General features: G+C 46.5%; 1 protein-coding gene across 1 annotated transcript in view; it reads right to left on the bottom strand.

Moving 5' to 3' along the window:
• Positions 1-15,984, bottom strand: part of NEK4 (NIMA related kinase 4) — a 922,900-nt gene that overhangs the window by 566,353 nt on the left and 340,563 nt on the right. The gene's annotated exons all lie outside the window — the stretch shown is intronic.

Raw genomic sequence — 15,984 nt, 5'->3', positions numbered from 1 at the left:
AGTCCAACAGAACCACATAAAACAGACGTCCACTACTCCAGGGCTTGTGCCCAGATATAAATTCCCATCGCCCCCTCTCAAAGTGTAGAGCTAGAGTTAGGACCCCTTTAATGTGAGGGTTCATGTCCAGCAAGTCTAGAGGCTCTTTGCTAGCCCAGACTGGGTATTCTAGCCGACTCCAATCAACTGAACAATACATAAGGCTGTCTCACAGAACCACAACAAAACCCACAATTCTGTGGCCTGTGTCCAGTTTTGCATTCCTGGCTCCATCTCTCAAACAGAACCATTGGAAAGTGCAGATCTATAGTAATGGCCCTTCTACTGGAGGGAATATGTAGAGTTGGAGGTTCTTGGTTTCTATGAGGAATCGTGGGAATTCATCCTTCAAGGGGGACATCCATCCCATTGAAAGGACTTCCTTTTCTGGGCACTGCACAGTCAGAGAGAAGTAAATGAGCATCATTATGGAGTGCACACACTTGTCCCAGTCAGAAAGAAGTGAATCATTATGGAGTGCAAACAATCATCACAGTCAGAGAGAAGTGAATGATCATCATTATGGAGTGCACACACTCGTCCCAGTCAGAGAGAAGTGAATGATCATCATTATGGAGTGCACATACTCATCCCAGTCAGAGAGAGGTGAATGAGCATCATTATGGAGTGCACACACTCGTCCCAGTCAGAGAGAAGTGAATGATCATCATTATGGAGTGCACATACTCATCCCAGTCAGAGAGAGGTGAATGAGCATCATTATGGAGTGTGTTAGGCAGAAACCTGTGCAGTTCCCTCTGGGACCACTGCAAAAGATTTAGGACTACAGGTGTTTGGCTGTAAACCCACTTGGTAGCAGTCTGTACCACACAGATTCACTTGGTAGCCGTGGCTGAGCAGTCAGACTTCCCTCAAGAAGAGTTAGGCAGTATAGAGAGTATTCACAATAGGTCAAAAGACCACAGTATAACAAGTAAACACTGACCAGAGCTTGGTTTAAAAGAGATATAATTATTTATTTAAAACCACATCTAGAGAAACACACAGGCACTAATAGTAAGCAATTCAAAAACACGGTCACTAAAAGATATACACTCCCTTAGAAGAATATTAGACAAGTCTTAAGTAAAGCCCCACTTATTTTCAGACAGCGGTGAGCGCTTAACACAGATGGCACTCTAATAATTCGGTTTAAAAAGGGAGAGAAAAGCAGAGTATACATTGAAACAGATCCCAACACTTTTTCACGAACACAACAAGAGAGGAAGGCAAAGTAACACTGAGTTTAGAGTCAGTAAGCCGGATCCACTTTAAGAGGATCAAAACGAAATGTGTCCAAGGTCACACGGTGGCAGTGCACAAGAGTCTTGTAAAGGTTCAAAAAGGAGTTGGACTAAAGAAAAGGGACCAGTTAGAGGGTCAAGGCGGCCAGCCCAGTCCAGAAGGTTAAGGTGTTATTATTACCTTGTAGCAATCTTTAGAAAGGGAGGCCTGGCGGACACGGTACCGGTTTCTTTTAACAATTTGGGACTAGTAAAGCCAATGGTGACTTTACATGCCCTGGGAGACAGTAGTCAGTCCCAGGGTATGGAGTCTATGGTGGGATGTCAATATGACACCCCTGTGTTACGGCACGGATGTTGCTGTGTAACACACATAGGAAAAAACACATGAGACCCTATGGAGTAAAGGACCCCATAGCCCATAAAACACATTAACCCTTAACAGTCAAAGGAACACCATAAATCAGGTCCAAGAGTGGGAAAAAAAAGAGTCTCACTCTTGGCAGGAGAAAAAAACAAACTCCAGAAATCCAGCAATGCTGCTGGGGGACTCACTAGGTTAGGAAATTCAGCCTAAAGAGAGAATTCTCCCTAACAGAGTGCGCATACTCATCCCAGTAAGAGAGAAGTGAATGGGAATCATTATGGAGTGCACACACTCGTCCCAGTCAGAGAGAAGTGAATGAGCATCATTATGGAGTGCACATACTCGTCCCAGTCAGAGAGAAGTGAATGGGAATCATAATAGGAGTGTACATACTCGTCCCAGTCAGAGAGAGATAAATCACAATCTGCAAGATAAAATATTGAAGAGGAACATGAGAAAAAATAAAAGCTTGAAGTTAATACTAAAATAGAAGTGAAGAATAAAAACCAGTTTCAGAGAGAAACCCAAGACTGTGCATTACATATCAAGGACCCGAGAGTCCAAGGGGAGAGTTGTAAATATTGATCTACCTTTGCTTTGAAAGAGAGAACAACTAATTACACAAAAATCCAAAGCACTTAACACATCCGATGACCTCGAACGGGTTGAGAAGTGGGAGGGGGAATACCCTCTTGTATGGTAACAAGAAGCAGTGGAGTATCTTGGGGTGATGCGGACACCAGAATATAAGGAGTTAGAGAGCAAATATTTCACCTCTTTGGAAAAGATCTATAAAAGACTTAAAGCGATGGGATATGCAGGAGTTATCGTGGTTCGATAGAATTGCGGCGGTCAAAGTGATGCTCCTTCCTAGACTCGTATATATTTTGTGCACTTCTGGTTTGTATCCCTCCGCTAATGGTTAAAAGGTTGCAAAAGGGCAGGTTTTCATTTATTTGAAATGGGAAAAGGCCTAGGGTTGCTAGACAGGTTCCAACTCATCTCCCACTGTTGGGTGGGTTGGGTATTCTGGATATTAGGAGATATTAAATTGCTGCTCAAATCCCATCCATATTGGACTGGTCTTTGCAAACTAGGACTAAAGGCTGGTGTGACGTGGAACAAGGGGCTACGTCCATCCCATTGAAAGCGCTTCCTCTTCTGGGGGATTCTGCAAGAGAAGCTGGGGGTTCATTATTGGAAGCTACAAAATGCTCATTAACAGTGGACCCTCATCAGCTGTTTTTTTGGTTCTGGGATACCCAAGGGTTTCTGGAGAGGTTGGGGAGGCTACGATAAAATTATATTAGTGGATTTATGTAAGGAGCGACCACAACTATTGTTCAAAGACTGTAAGGGGTAATATAAAATAGACAGAAGGGGGCGTTTGTGATATAAGCAAGTTAGGCATTGGAATACGAATAGGGAGGTGAAAGCAGCTGCAACTAGATTGCAGTTGGGCATAGAGATTGCTATGAAACAGGGTGTAGAGTATAAAGGTATCTCAAAGTTCTACAAATTGTTAGATAATGCTGCACTGGGGGATGGTCTGCCGTGCTGGGGGGAATGTGGTGGGCTTGGGGACTTTGGCACATGCAGTGGTTTTGTCCAAAGGCACAACTGTTTTGGAAGGAGATATTGGGGTATATTAGATAGATAACTGGGATACAGCTGCACATGGACCCTGTGATGGTGGTTTTGAGGGCTGTGGTAGATGATTTATGCAGTAAGTGGTGCTCATGCAGTTTTACTTACGCAGTTTAAAAAAAACTCTTTATTTGCATTTGTGTGTAAGATAAACAGTTAACAATCCCAACTTCCCCCTTGCCCCCCATCATTCCTCTATGATCAATTTCACAAGACCTCCCCGCCCGACTCTCCCCTACCTCAGCCTCTCTCCTAACCTGTATATGGCTGTCTCTGTAGGCACTATTTCCTGTGGGCCCCCTTCTGTCCCCTCCTCACTTTCCCCCTTCCCCTCAGTCTCTCGTCTCCCTCTTCCCCCATTTCATGGTGGTTTTAAGTTATTGGATTTTGCCAAGTCATTCAGTAACTGACCCCATTGTGTCGTCACCCCATCGTCCTCAGTCATTCCTTGCCCCCCCCCGTACCACTTGCAATTCCTCCCTGCCCCATCTCCGGGCATCCGCCTGCTATAACTTTGGAAATGGCCCATGTGGGTGTTTCCAGGCGATCGCTTAGCTAGTATTAATAGGAATCGTACCATTTTGTTCTGAGATTTGTGTTTCTACCCTCCTGGAAGTATAGCCCATATACATGTTTTTGGGTCGCAATCCACTTTTGCCCCAAACAGCTCATTCACACCCTTAATCACCTTGTCCGAATTTTTTACTATAATCCCACAGTCCCAGACCATATGCCAGAGTCCCGCTGGACCACTACTGCCCCTTGGGCATTCATCAGTCATGGTCTCCTTCACTGCCCGCAGTTGAATAGGGGTTACATATGTCCTATGCAGGATGTTATATTGGACCAGCTGGAATCTCTTGTTCCGTGACCTTTTCTTGACTTGCTCCCAGATCTTTATCCATTCCCCATCTGATATCTGACATCCCAGGTTTGCCTCCCACTTCCCCTTCCCCTTTACTTTCAGTTCCTCCCTCCGTACCTCCTCCTGTAGGGCCTTGTAAATTTTTGACACCCTCATGACCCACCCCACCCCCGCTTGTTCTAGCAGCACCTGCAACAGTGGACTCGATTCTGGTTCCACCAGTATCCCATCCCACAGTTCCGCTACTCTTCAAACTATTGCCCCATACGCTAGAAACAACCCCTTTGATAGTCCAAACTTTGCACACCATTCCGAAAATGTTCTGTAGTTTCCCTCCCTCAAACAGGTCCCCTACCACCCCACAGCCTTTTTCGTGGAGCTTCTGCATCCCGGCCCTCCCTATCGCTTGTACCAGTTTCCGATTCAGCCCCCAGGGTAGATTCATCTCGTAGGCCCCCCCCCAGGCCCAAGCATATTTCTTCCACACTTCTCTGACTGCTTTAAACACAATTTTCATCCCTTTGTTCTCTATTGGAGTCCACAAAAGTTAAATCCCTTTCCTATTAGGTGGTAGACGTCCCACCAACCCTCTCAGGGCTTCCCCATCTGGCTGTCCCTATTCCAGTGCCATCTGTAATTGCACCGCCATAAAGGATTTTTCGTAGACTGGGAAGCCTAGTCCACCTTCCACCCTCGTCCTTCGCAGTGTTACCAGGGAAACCCTCCTCCGCCATCTAATCCATAGTAGCTCCCCCACCTTACCATCCAACATTTTAAAGAAGATCTTTTTTGCAACTTAAGGTATATTGATGAAGTAGTTTAATAGTTGTGGGTGAATCACCATTTTACATAATGCCACTCTTCCCATCAGGGAGAGGGATAGGTCCTTCCAGAACGGCACCAAATCTCCTATTTTAGATAACTCCCTCCCCGTGTTATGTACAGAAGTTTCTTCTATATCATGAAATATCCGAATGCCTAGATATTTGAATGATTCCGTCTCCCATTTAATTTCCCCCTTCGGTAGATCGTGCACCTGGCACTCTCTCAGCCCTCCCAGGGGAAACGGCAGTGACTTCTCAGTAATTCGAAACCCTCACAGTTTACGAAACTTCTTCAACACTTCTAACAGAGTTTGGTGATTCTCCCACAGATTATTCACATATAATAACGGGTCGTCGACATATAGTGATACTATATGTCTCACGCCCCCCCCACTGTAATCCCTGTCCCGCCCATCTCTTGTCACAGGAAGGGCCAGTGCGAACAGTATCAGTGACACCGCGCACCCTTGTCTTGTCCCTCTCCCCAACTCCCATCTCTCTGAGACCCAGTCATTGGTCCTCACCCTCGCTATCAGCCTTTTGTACAGCAATCTCAGCCATTTACAGATGTTTTCTCCAAACCCCAATTCCTTCAGTACCGGAAGAGCCATTTCCACTCCAGAGAGTCAAACGCTTTCATGGCGTCAAAGGCGGCTATCTCCATTTCTTCCTTCTGGGATTTAACCTAGTCCATCACATGGTGGAGACGACTGATGTTGCTGATCGTGTTCCGCCCCCAATAAACCCACATTGATATGGGTGTACCAGGGCTACTTACTTCGCTATTCTATTTGCTAGGATTTTCCGCAGTATTTTCCTATCAATATGCAGCAAAAAAATGGGGCGGTATGACATACAGTTCAATGGGTCCTTCCCTTCCTTCAGTATTACTGTCACAATAGCTTTGCTCATGGACTCTGGGGGCCAGTAGGTCTATATATTCTGAATAGAACTCTATAGGTAACCCATCGATACCAAGTACCGCACCATTCCGCATAGTGCGCATCGCCCATCAAATGACCCCTCCTCTATCGGAGCTTCCAGCCCTTCACCCATTTCCATCCCTACCATTCAGAGCTGGATCAACTTCGAACAAGTCTTCCGCTTCTTCTTCAACATACCCCCTTCACTTGTGTAAAGCTCCCTAGAGATGTCCATGTATGTCCTATTAATCTGGTCCTGGGTACCCACTATTTCCCCTGATTTGGGTTATCACCTGCCTCTGGCTCTCCCTCCTCATCAGCCAGGCCAATAGTTTACCTGCCTTATCTCCCTCTCTGTGTATATCCCGTCTACTGTTATCGTAGTGTGTTAGGTCCGCCAGGGTCTTATTGTACAATCCTACGCCAGTTTGTCCCCTACCATCTCCCTTTTTGCATCTACCCAGTCCAATTCCGACACCGGCCCTTCCATCTGCCTTAGCCTGTCCTGCAATCTCTTCTTCATTCCCACTGTCATCGAGAGGCAGACTCCTCATATATGCCTTGAAGGCCTCCTACAACACTCCTATTCATGTCACTGGCCCTTCATTCAGTTCGAAGTAGCTCTCAATCCCTTTCCGTATCTCGTTCTTGAAGGCCCTGTCCCCCAGCGCTTCTTTCTGCATCCGCCACATCCGTCATGGGATTCCTGTCCCCCCTCCCCACTAGCTCAACTACCAGGGGCGAAGGATCAGAGAGAGTGTGCCCCAAATACACCGGATCTTTGAAATGTTGGCAGTATTTTTTCCCTGTCAATAGATGATCTAGCCTGGAATATGATCTATGCACTCCTGAATAGTATGAGTACCCCTTTTCTCTTCTCCATGCCTTTCTTCCAGATTTCCACTAGGTCTAATTCCTCTACCATCCTTTGAAGTGATGCTGCAATTTGTCTTTTACCAGGCCCCGTGTTTCCTGTCCTGTCCCGTCCCATCCAGGCGCTCTTCCAGGTAACAATTAAACCTCCCCCCAATATGATAATTTCATCCCTGTAAGCTCATATCATGCGCAGTACCGAGGGGGAAGTATTTCTCATCACTGATATTAGATGCATACGAGTTTGTTATGATTATTGAATGTCCCTCCCATTTCACCACCTCATCCTTCAGAACCTTCTCCACCTGCAGAGGGACTACTGCCGCCACACATCAGTACACCTCTCGCTTGTGACGAAAAAGACGTACCCACTACTTGTCCGCTCCATTGCTTCCCCAGTGCTATCAGGTCTGCCTGTACCAGGTGCGTTTCCTGTATCACACCCACCACCCCCCAATCAACTCCCCACCCTTCCCCAACTTCCCATCCCTCCCCCCTTCCCACCCTTGAACTTTATTCTGAGACCCTTTGACTGATCCTTCCCACCTCCTTCCCTCTCCGTGTGGGCTTTCAGCCAGTGGCGACAATTAGGGAGGAAGTTCCTCATCGCTCCTGCCCCTGCCCGCCCGTTCCAGAAACTTCTCTCCCCCTTTCCTTGTTATAGTCCACCAAATTGTTACCAGCTATATCCCCTCAATTTCCACTCATGGCCACCACTGGGCTTCTTTGAATCCCCTGCCCTTGCTTGTGCCCCTTCCGGCTCGCTTGTGGTTTCCGGGTCCCCGCCGCTTGTATTAGTTTCTATCCAATCCCACTCCTCCTTTGAGGACATTAACAGCCATGACTTTCACCCTGAGATGATTAAAACATCATATTGTATGCCCGGTTTTCGAAGACGTCGCACTGCATCATAGGTCCTCCTCTGACGCTGTACCCTCAAAGGTGAAGTCCGGGAAGATTCGTAGCTTTGTGTTCCCAATGACGTAAAATCCCACCTTGCGGGCGTCCTGCAGTATTGCGTCCTGATCTCGACAGTTCATAATCTTTGCCACGATTACTCTTCGTTGTCCGCCTGTTGGCGGCGGCTCTACCCGGCAACCTGTGGGCTCTTTGAACCGTAAAAAAAAAGTTGACAGACCCTTTATCCCCAACACCTTCAGAACCAGATTCTCCACAAAAAGTTCCATACTGGGTCCTTCCTCCCTCTCTGTGACCCCGACTAGCCAAATATTACAGCATCTAGAGCAAGCCTCCGCTTCCTCCGCTCTTACTTCCAGGTTCCTGGTAGCCCCCACTATGCCTGCCACCTGGTGTTCTTCAGTTGTTGGATATCATCTTCAACCGTGCTGACTCGTTGCTCCACCTCAGATACTCGCTCACAGACCTGGTGTAGGTCCGCCCTCACCATGGACAAATCCACCCCTACCTCTTTGATGCTCCCTTCCAGGAGGGATGACCTGGTGGTCTGAATCGCCTCCATCAATGCATCCAGAGTCACTCCCCCCTCCTGTCGCCCCTTCCCCTGTGGCTCGGGTCCGTTCCTCCCGTCTCTGTGCTTTAGCCTTTGTCTCGGTGTACTTCTCCATTTTCTGCTGGCCTTTGACCATGCTGGCCACTTTGTTGTCCAAGCATGCCTTCAGTGGTGGTGCCCCTTTCTCTCGTAGTCACCAAGGGACCCCATTATATATCAAGCCCTCTTCTGCTCAGGGCTGGTGGTTCTATTGTGTCTCTATGTGGTAAACTATTTCAATGCCCAATGTCCCACCTCAGTCTGGAGAATCTTCCCCTCCAGCCCTCCGGCTTATTCCAGAATCTCTGGTTACAGCCAGCCACTCCCTTGTCCGTACTGGCATTTCCACCCTTGTTAATCCTGCAGTCCCAGGCCTTGATCGCTGCCTGAAATCAACCCCCAAAGCCTGCTCTGTCCACAGGGATTGGCCCATGAGTTCAGTGACATTGTTTTCCCTTAAGTCAATAACCTCCCTGCCGGTCAAATTGCTCATCAGCGTTCCGCCTTCTCCTCCTCCGATCGTCTCCCAGTCTGGGTCTCCTGCAGGGATCTTCCAGTCTTCCCGACCTCTGGTGTGTCTCTCCGATTCACCTCTCCTTGCGAGTCAGATTTCCCAGCAGTCGTTGGATAGCTTACGCTCTTCTTTGCCTGCTGCTCGGTTTTGTTGTGGCCTTATTCCTTTTGTGGGATTATTTTCGCTCCCTCACAAGGTTTCCCACCGCCGTTCCCAACCTAATCATCGCCCCCCCTATATCCTCAGCAGGTGGAGGGGGGGAGAGAGCCTGTCACCTTCAACTGTTTGCGTGGTATGCTGGAGTACTTAGTCAGGCCTTCGTCGCACTCCTGCAGTGCCTTTTCTTCTGTACTCTTCAGAGTTTCCCTTCACCATTCCCTTGGCGTCCAATCCCCTCCCTCGGGGGTCCAGTTCCTGGATATCACCTTACGCTGTGGTCGCTGTAGCCCACCACATCCCGCAAGCAGCTATGGCGGCCATCTTGAATGTGTTTTTGCTGCAGTCCTGCTGTTAGAATGCCCCCCCTATTTTCTGGGGATTCCCGTCCGTATCGCCTCTTCACCAGGTCTCTGCTCACAGTGCCAGTGTTTTCCTTCCCGTTATGCTGGTTTTACTTCCTAATACCGGGTTCTATCCGTGGATTTTTGCAAGATTTTGGCCAGCGGAGCGGGAGCTCCGAGAAACTAAGTATGCATACCTTGCCGGCAAGCCACGCCCCCACTTACGCATTTATTGACTGCAGCGAAATTGGTTTTGGCCCAATGTTGGACAGCTGCAGATGGCCCAGTTATCACTTCATGGTGGGTTAAAATATGGGTCTTAGACATGGAGAAAGCATGTGCCCAAACAAATGGCAGTTTTCAGAAGTGTTTTAAAGTGTGGTCGCCTTTCAATGAAATGGTGAAAGATAGAGAGCATCATTTTTAAAAGCCAATGTTGTTAAAAAATTTAGCAGCGGGAGGGGGGATAGGAGGGTCTGGATAATTGTAGTGATGTGATAGTTTGACTAAATAAGGTGGCAGGAGAAACATTTGAAACTTGTGAGCTACCGTCATGTGGCCATTGTTTAACTGGTAACTCCAGGAGTATTGAGGACACTTAATATACTGAGTATGTTTACATGTCTAAAAAGAATATGCATCGGAATGTAATGTATTCGTGTTATTCGTGGAACTACAAATAAAGCTTTAAAAATAAAAAAGAGAAGAACATAAGCAAAACAGTTCAACGGAAGAACAAGAAAGGAACAGAATTTGCAATCCAAAGGAGGAGACACATAGGTTAAATAATTATTTTAAAGAACTTTACGAGTTGATAAAAGTGGTGACACCTACCTACTTAAAGATAGTCTATTGAACTGAACCTAGTGAGAAACAAGTCATCAAGAGAAGGGAGTCATTCTCCTGCCCTTAGTTATAATAGTGGTAGGGTCCGAAAGGGTTAGTTTGGACAGGGTCTGCTAAGACTTTCACTGACGACGGACAAGCACCTAACTTGTTTTGTTAGGTGGAGAAACCCCATGGAAATAGGGAAAGATAGGCATTTTCCTTGTCCCACAGAACTACTAGAACAAGCAGAGCCAGGAGCAATACTACAAAAGCGTGTGTGCCCACCTAGAGATTTCTGACTCACTTAGCCTACATAATTCATCACAAAGAGCAGAGCAGAGCAAGAGTTTGCATCTTTAATATAAAAAAACCTATGTCCACATGGCAGGATGTTTGCTCCCACATAACCATCAGAAGGAGGACAGTTAGGAGGGTCTTGGAATGGAGGCCCTTTGTTCACACATAAGCACTTGCTCCACCTATCCCACAGTGATACTAGAAGGAGCGGGACAAGGACCCCTTGAACTTGTGATCTTGTGTGTGTTAAGCTGTTTGATTAAAAATATTCGATCATATATCCATTTTGAATATTTTTACTGAGAAAAAATGTTTTGCTAGTGAAAGTCTATTATGGTAAATGTTTAAAATGGAAAGGATAACCATTGTTTTTTTATTTTTTTTACCAACTTTATTTAAGTTTTGGAGCAATATAGACATGTATACATCAGTGAACAATTAAAACAGATATGTATTGCTTCATACACGTCAGTTCCTCTTTACCCATTTATGGGATTTCAGTGCTGTTTGGTGCCAATGCTCATATATAATAAGCATGTAAAAATAAAACTCCCCAAGGCCCCTCCCCTCTGCCTCTTTTAAACTTAAAGGTGAAGAAGTGTTCTGTCCTGTCTTGAAACTTCAGCCAGGAGAGTCATTTCCATCTTGGTCCTTGGATTTGTCAGATGATAGGTATTGCACGGAGAAGTCTGGGCTTAAAGTACATCTGCTCTCTGTCATCCGTAAATTCGTGTAGTGGTAGCCAAATGTTCAGGTATTTTGAATAAGAGCCATGGGCTATTGCTGTCACCTTTTCCATGGCCATTACCCTCCACCCCACAGCCATACCCTCCAAATAGCCACTATTGGCCCTTCTTTGTTCTTCCACGCTTACGCAATGGTGATTCTAGCAGCGCTCAGCATATGTGTGATAAGAGTGGCTGTCGGTCCTGAGTTTGCATAGCATCCTTCTACTGCTTCCCCCAAGAGAACCACCAACAGATCGGAGGGGAGCTCCACGCTCGTTATTTCTTTAATGTGAATTAAAATCTCTTTTCAGTAGGTTTTTGCTAGTGGGCAGGACCACCACATATGGACAAGGTTCCCAGGGTGTCCGCAGTTCCTCCAGCAGCGGCCTGGTATTCGGGGTTGATGGCATGCATGCGTGTAGGCGTCATGTACCACCAAAGACAAAGTGTGTATGCAGTTTCCTTAAACAAGGTACATTTAGAACTTTTGGCGGCCCTGTGCCAGATGCGGCCCCATGTGTCCCCATCGATTGGTCTCCCCAAATCAGCCTCCCACTTCTGCATATAATTAAGATTCTCCTCAGGATCCCATCCCCCCCCCACCAGGCGGTATAGTCTAGTTATTCCCTTGTCCAATTGGCCTTCTTGTATCGTTAGTTCACTCCTGTGGGGTTTCTGTTTGCCCCCTCTCTCACCTTCGTGTTTGAGACCCAATGTCTGAGCTGAGCATAATGGTAGCGTTCACCCTCCAGTATGTTAAACTTGGTTTTATAGTCCTCAAATGACAGAGGTGTCCCATCCACGCAAAGATCTCTTAGGGCCATGTTGTTTTCTCTGTCCCCCCAGTTTGTCCAAAAGTTAGTGTGTGTTCCAGGGGAAAATCTGGGTTATAAGCTATTGGCGTGAAAGCCCCCCCCTTTGATCTTTTTGTTTCTCAAGATCTTTTCCCAATACCACAAGGTAGATCTAGTGGATTCCAACAGCTGGCCCCCTTTCTCCCTATGTGTAGCCAGGAAGCAAAGATTCCCCAATGGTATTTTGGCCGCCAAACTTTCAAGAGTGACCCACTGATTTGGAGTGTCCCCAGCCGTCCATTGCAGCATAGAGGCTACTTGTGCTGCCCATAGGTACCTATGACAATCCGGGACCCCCAAACCCTCCAGAACCTGTGGTCTGAATAGTACTTTTTTGGGGACTCTCGGTTTTTTCCCCCTCCAGATACAATTCATCACTATTTTCTGCAATGTTTGGATAGCTGGGCTTGGGATTCTTATTGGAAGGGCGCCGGCTACATATAGGAATTTAGGGAGTAGTGTCATTTTGACCAGTGTAATGCGTGCCAACCAAGACAACTCTTGCAGTTGCCAATGTTTTAGTTCCTTTGCTAGTGATTTCAGGAGGCCTGGGATATTAGCTCCGTATAACCTATCGTATTTAGTGGTTAATTGTATCCCGAGGTATTTTACTGCCTTTCGTTCCCATTAAGAGGATATTGATTCTCCCAAATCGGAATTTGCTCCGGTTCTACTATAATGTTGAGAGCTTTGGATTTGGGATATTTGATGTGGAATCCGGAGACCCTGGCGAAGTCTCCCAATAGTTGTATCGCTGCTGGTAAAGAGTTTGCAGTATTTTTAAGGAATAGGAGAATGTAAGCCGCATAGAGCGCTACTTTCTGCGGGCCTGCAGTGCCTCCTCAACCCCTTGAATTCCTGGATGATTACGGACCTTGCATGCGAACGGCTCCATTGCCATGGCAAAGATCAGAGGTGACAGATGGCACCCCCGTCTCGTGCCTCTCTGAATGGGGATACTCCCTGTGAACGTTCCATTAACCATTAGTCTAGTGGATGGACTTGTGAAGTTGGCCATTACCATGCGTGTGTATATTGGACCACATCCGAATCTTTCAAGGGTTAAGCGTAAGAAACCCCAGTGCAAGCTATCAAATGATCTGGAGGCATCCAGGGCCGCTACCGAGAATTTCTGGCCCACCCTTGGTCCCCAGTTTATCGTATCTATGGCTCTACGAATATTATCGTATGTGTGCCGCCCCTTCACAAAATCCGCTTGATCGGAGTGGATTATTTCGGGGAGTATCAATGCTAGTCTCCGGGCCAGTACCATGGAGTAAAGCTTTGCGTCTACGTTTAGTAAAGAAATCGGCCGATAGGGATCCACTAGATTGTGCAAGCTATCGGGCTTCAACAATAATATCATGGTTGCCGGGCCCATATCCCCAGATGTACATCCCTTATCTCTAATGAAGTTAAATGGACAGGTTAGGGGGCCTGTTAGGATGCTTCTAAAGGTTTTATAGAATGCATTACTTAGCCCATCCGGGCCCAGGATTTTGTGTCCTTTCAATGCTCCTATAGCCTCCCCCACTTCTGCTTCTGTTATGGGGCTCTCTAGTCGTTGCTTATCTAGCTCATTAATTTGTGGTAACTGTATCTGATTTAGAAACGCAATCTGCTCCTCCCTATCTAGGTCTTCCCGTTTTAGATTTTTGGTATAGTATGAGATTAGCACCTCCCCCAACTCTCTCTCCCCCCTCTTTACTTCCCCTTTGTCGTTACGAAGTTGGGTTATTCGATTCCGGAGCTTCTAGTGTCGTAATTTAGCAGCGAGTAATTGATTAGCTTTGCCCCCGTGTATGTAGTAAAATGGTTTTGTTGTACTGGAAGCCGTGCTGCATCGTCTGCTAGGCGAGTTTCTAGGGTTGCTCTGGCCTTTTTAAGTTCCCGCCAAGCTTTCTTTGATATATACTTCTTCCGCTTTTTGTATGTTGGCTTCCATATTACATCCCACCCTCTCCCTACTTTCAAGGTAATTTGATGCTTGCGCAATAAATTCCCCCGTACCACCGCTTTACTTGCGTCCCAAATAGTTGACCAATCTATCTCCGGCGTCCTATTTTCCCGGAAGTAATTCTGTAGGGTTTGTTCAATACTTATCCGAACCACCTGGTCCTTCAGCATTACATCATTCAGTCGCCAGGGCCTGCAGGATTGTTGTTGTGGGCAGGTTAATTCTATTTGTAGAAGTACCAGAGCATGGTCTGAGAGGCCGCGTACCCCAATTTCCAAACCTGTGGGACAACTGTTTCGGAGATGAGTATCATATCAATACGGGAATATCGTCTGTGTACTGCTGAGTAGTGAGTGTATGTTTTCTTTTGTGGGTTAAAGAAGCGCCAGGACTCTAGAAGATGCAGTTCCCTTAAAAATGTTGCCAGAGCTTGTCTAAATGTGTGCTCGTTGGATGTGGCTGGGAGTGTTTTATCCATTGTTGCATCCATCACTCCCTTAAAATCACCTCCAAGGAGGATTTTCCCTATTCCCCATTGCGCAATTTTGGATAACAAACTCAGTAGAAAGTGGTCCTGTTTCAAATTAGGGGCGTAAAGTGAAATCAAGGTCACAAGTTGGCCCATCAGTTTCCCTCCCAGTATCAGGTAACGACCTTCTGGATCCTTTTTTACAAATCGCTTCTCGAAGTTGAAGTTTTTCCCTATTAGAATGCCCACTCCCTGTTTTTTGGTCCCGCTAGATGCCAGATATTATATAGAGAAGGCTCTATGTTTCAGCCTCAGCTCATCCTCTGGGAGTAAATGTGTCTCTTGCAGCCATACCACCGATGCATGCATATCAGACAGCCTGGTCAACATGGATTTCCGCTTAACTGGGGAATTAAGACCCTGCACATTCAGTGAAACAAATGTTAACTCTGTCATTATTACGTTTCACCCATAACACCCTTTCATTATGATCCGATTTAAAGATATTGTAGATGTTGCATATATGTTGCGCACTTCTTCACCACGAAAAAATAGAAAAATGGAATTCCCCCTTCCCGCCCAACTTTCAAAAAAATGTTTAAACAACTTTACCAACATAGTGTATTCACAGTAAATCACTGGGTTCTACTCACCCAGGAAGTTTGGGTTCCGGACTTCTTCTCCCCCCCCTTTTCTTTTCATGTCGCTCATTGTGTAATGTCCTTGCTGTTCATACTGTCATACTAAATATAAGCAGTACCAGATATGAGGCCCTTTCTTCTCAAGGTTCATTTTCCTGTTTTAGACTTGAAGGGGATAGACCCTGCTCCTCCGGTATCTGGCGATTGTTCAGATGGGCTCCAGAAGTTTGGGTTCGGCCCAGTTTCTTTTGGCTGGCCCCAGATCCGCCTTCAGTCTGGTAACGTTATCAACTATTCCAGCGCTTCCAAATGCTATGCTTATTCCCACAAGCTTGATATCTAGTATAGCTATATAAGCTGTCCACTCTGTGCCTACTGCCCTACAAGCATTTATCTTGCCTGTTGAACTTGATGACATACTATCTATCCTGATGTTGGTAATGCCTTTACTATGCTAATATAATCACAAACGCCACTTGACAAGCTGTAGCAACGTAGCAACCTGCTCCATGCACACTTCTGTACTAAGTCTGCATATCTATTACGAGCGTCCTGACTTTAATCAATTGAGCCGACTACATATTTGAGCCCTAGTCGCTACCTATTCGCGGTTGCTTGCCACCAAGTGATCGCACCATTTCAGCGCCTTATTTGCTTGCATTGCCTATATCTGTTCTCATTGCCGCCCAGCCCATACCTTCGCGTTGCATTACCACAGCACGGCTTTCATTTGCGCCTCTGTTCGCCTGTGCTTGCCTTGAAACTACTATGCTGCCAAGCCCATGCTCGCTTTTGAAATAATTGAGCTCTTGCTCAGAACCGCAACTTGGACCCACTTGTTAGCTCCATGATATCTGCTACTCTGCCTGCCTGATACGCTCATTGTGTATTCCCAATTTTGCTG

Source organism: Ambystoma mexicanum, chromosome 2p, assembly GCF_040938575.1.
Source record: "Ambystoma mexicanum isolate Mex_15411 chromosome 2p, UKY_AmexF1_1, whole genome shotgun sequence".
Lineage (NCBI taxonomy): Eukaryota > Metazoa > Chordata > Amphibia > Caudata > Ambystomatidae > Ambystoma > Ambystoma mexicanum.
This window is presented reverse-complemented; position numbering and strand designations above follow the sequence as displayed.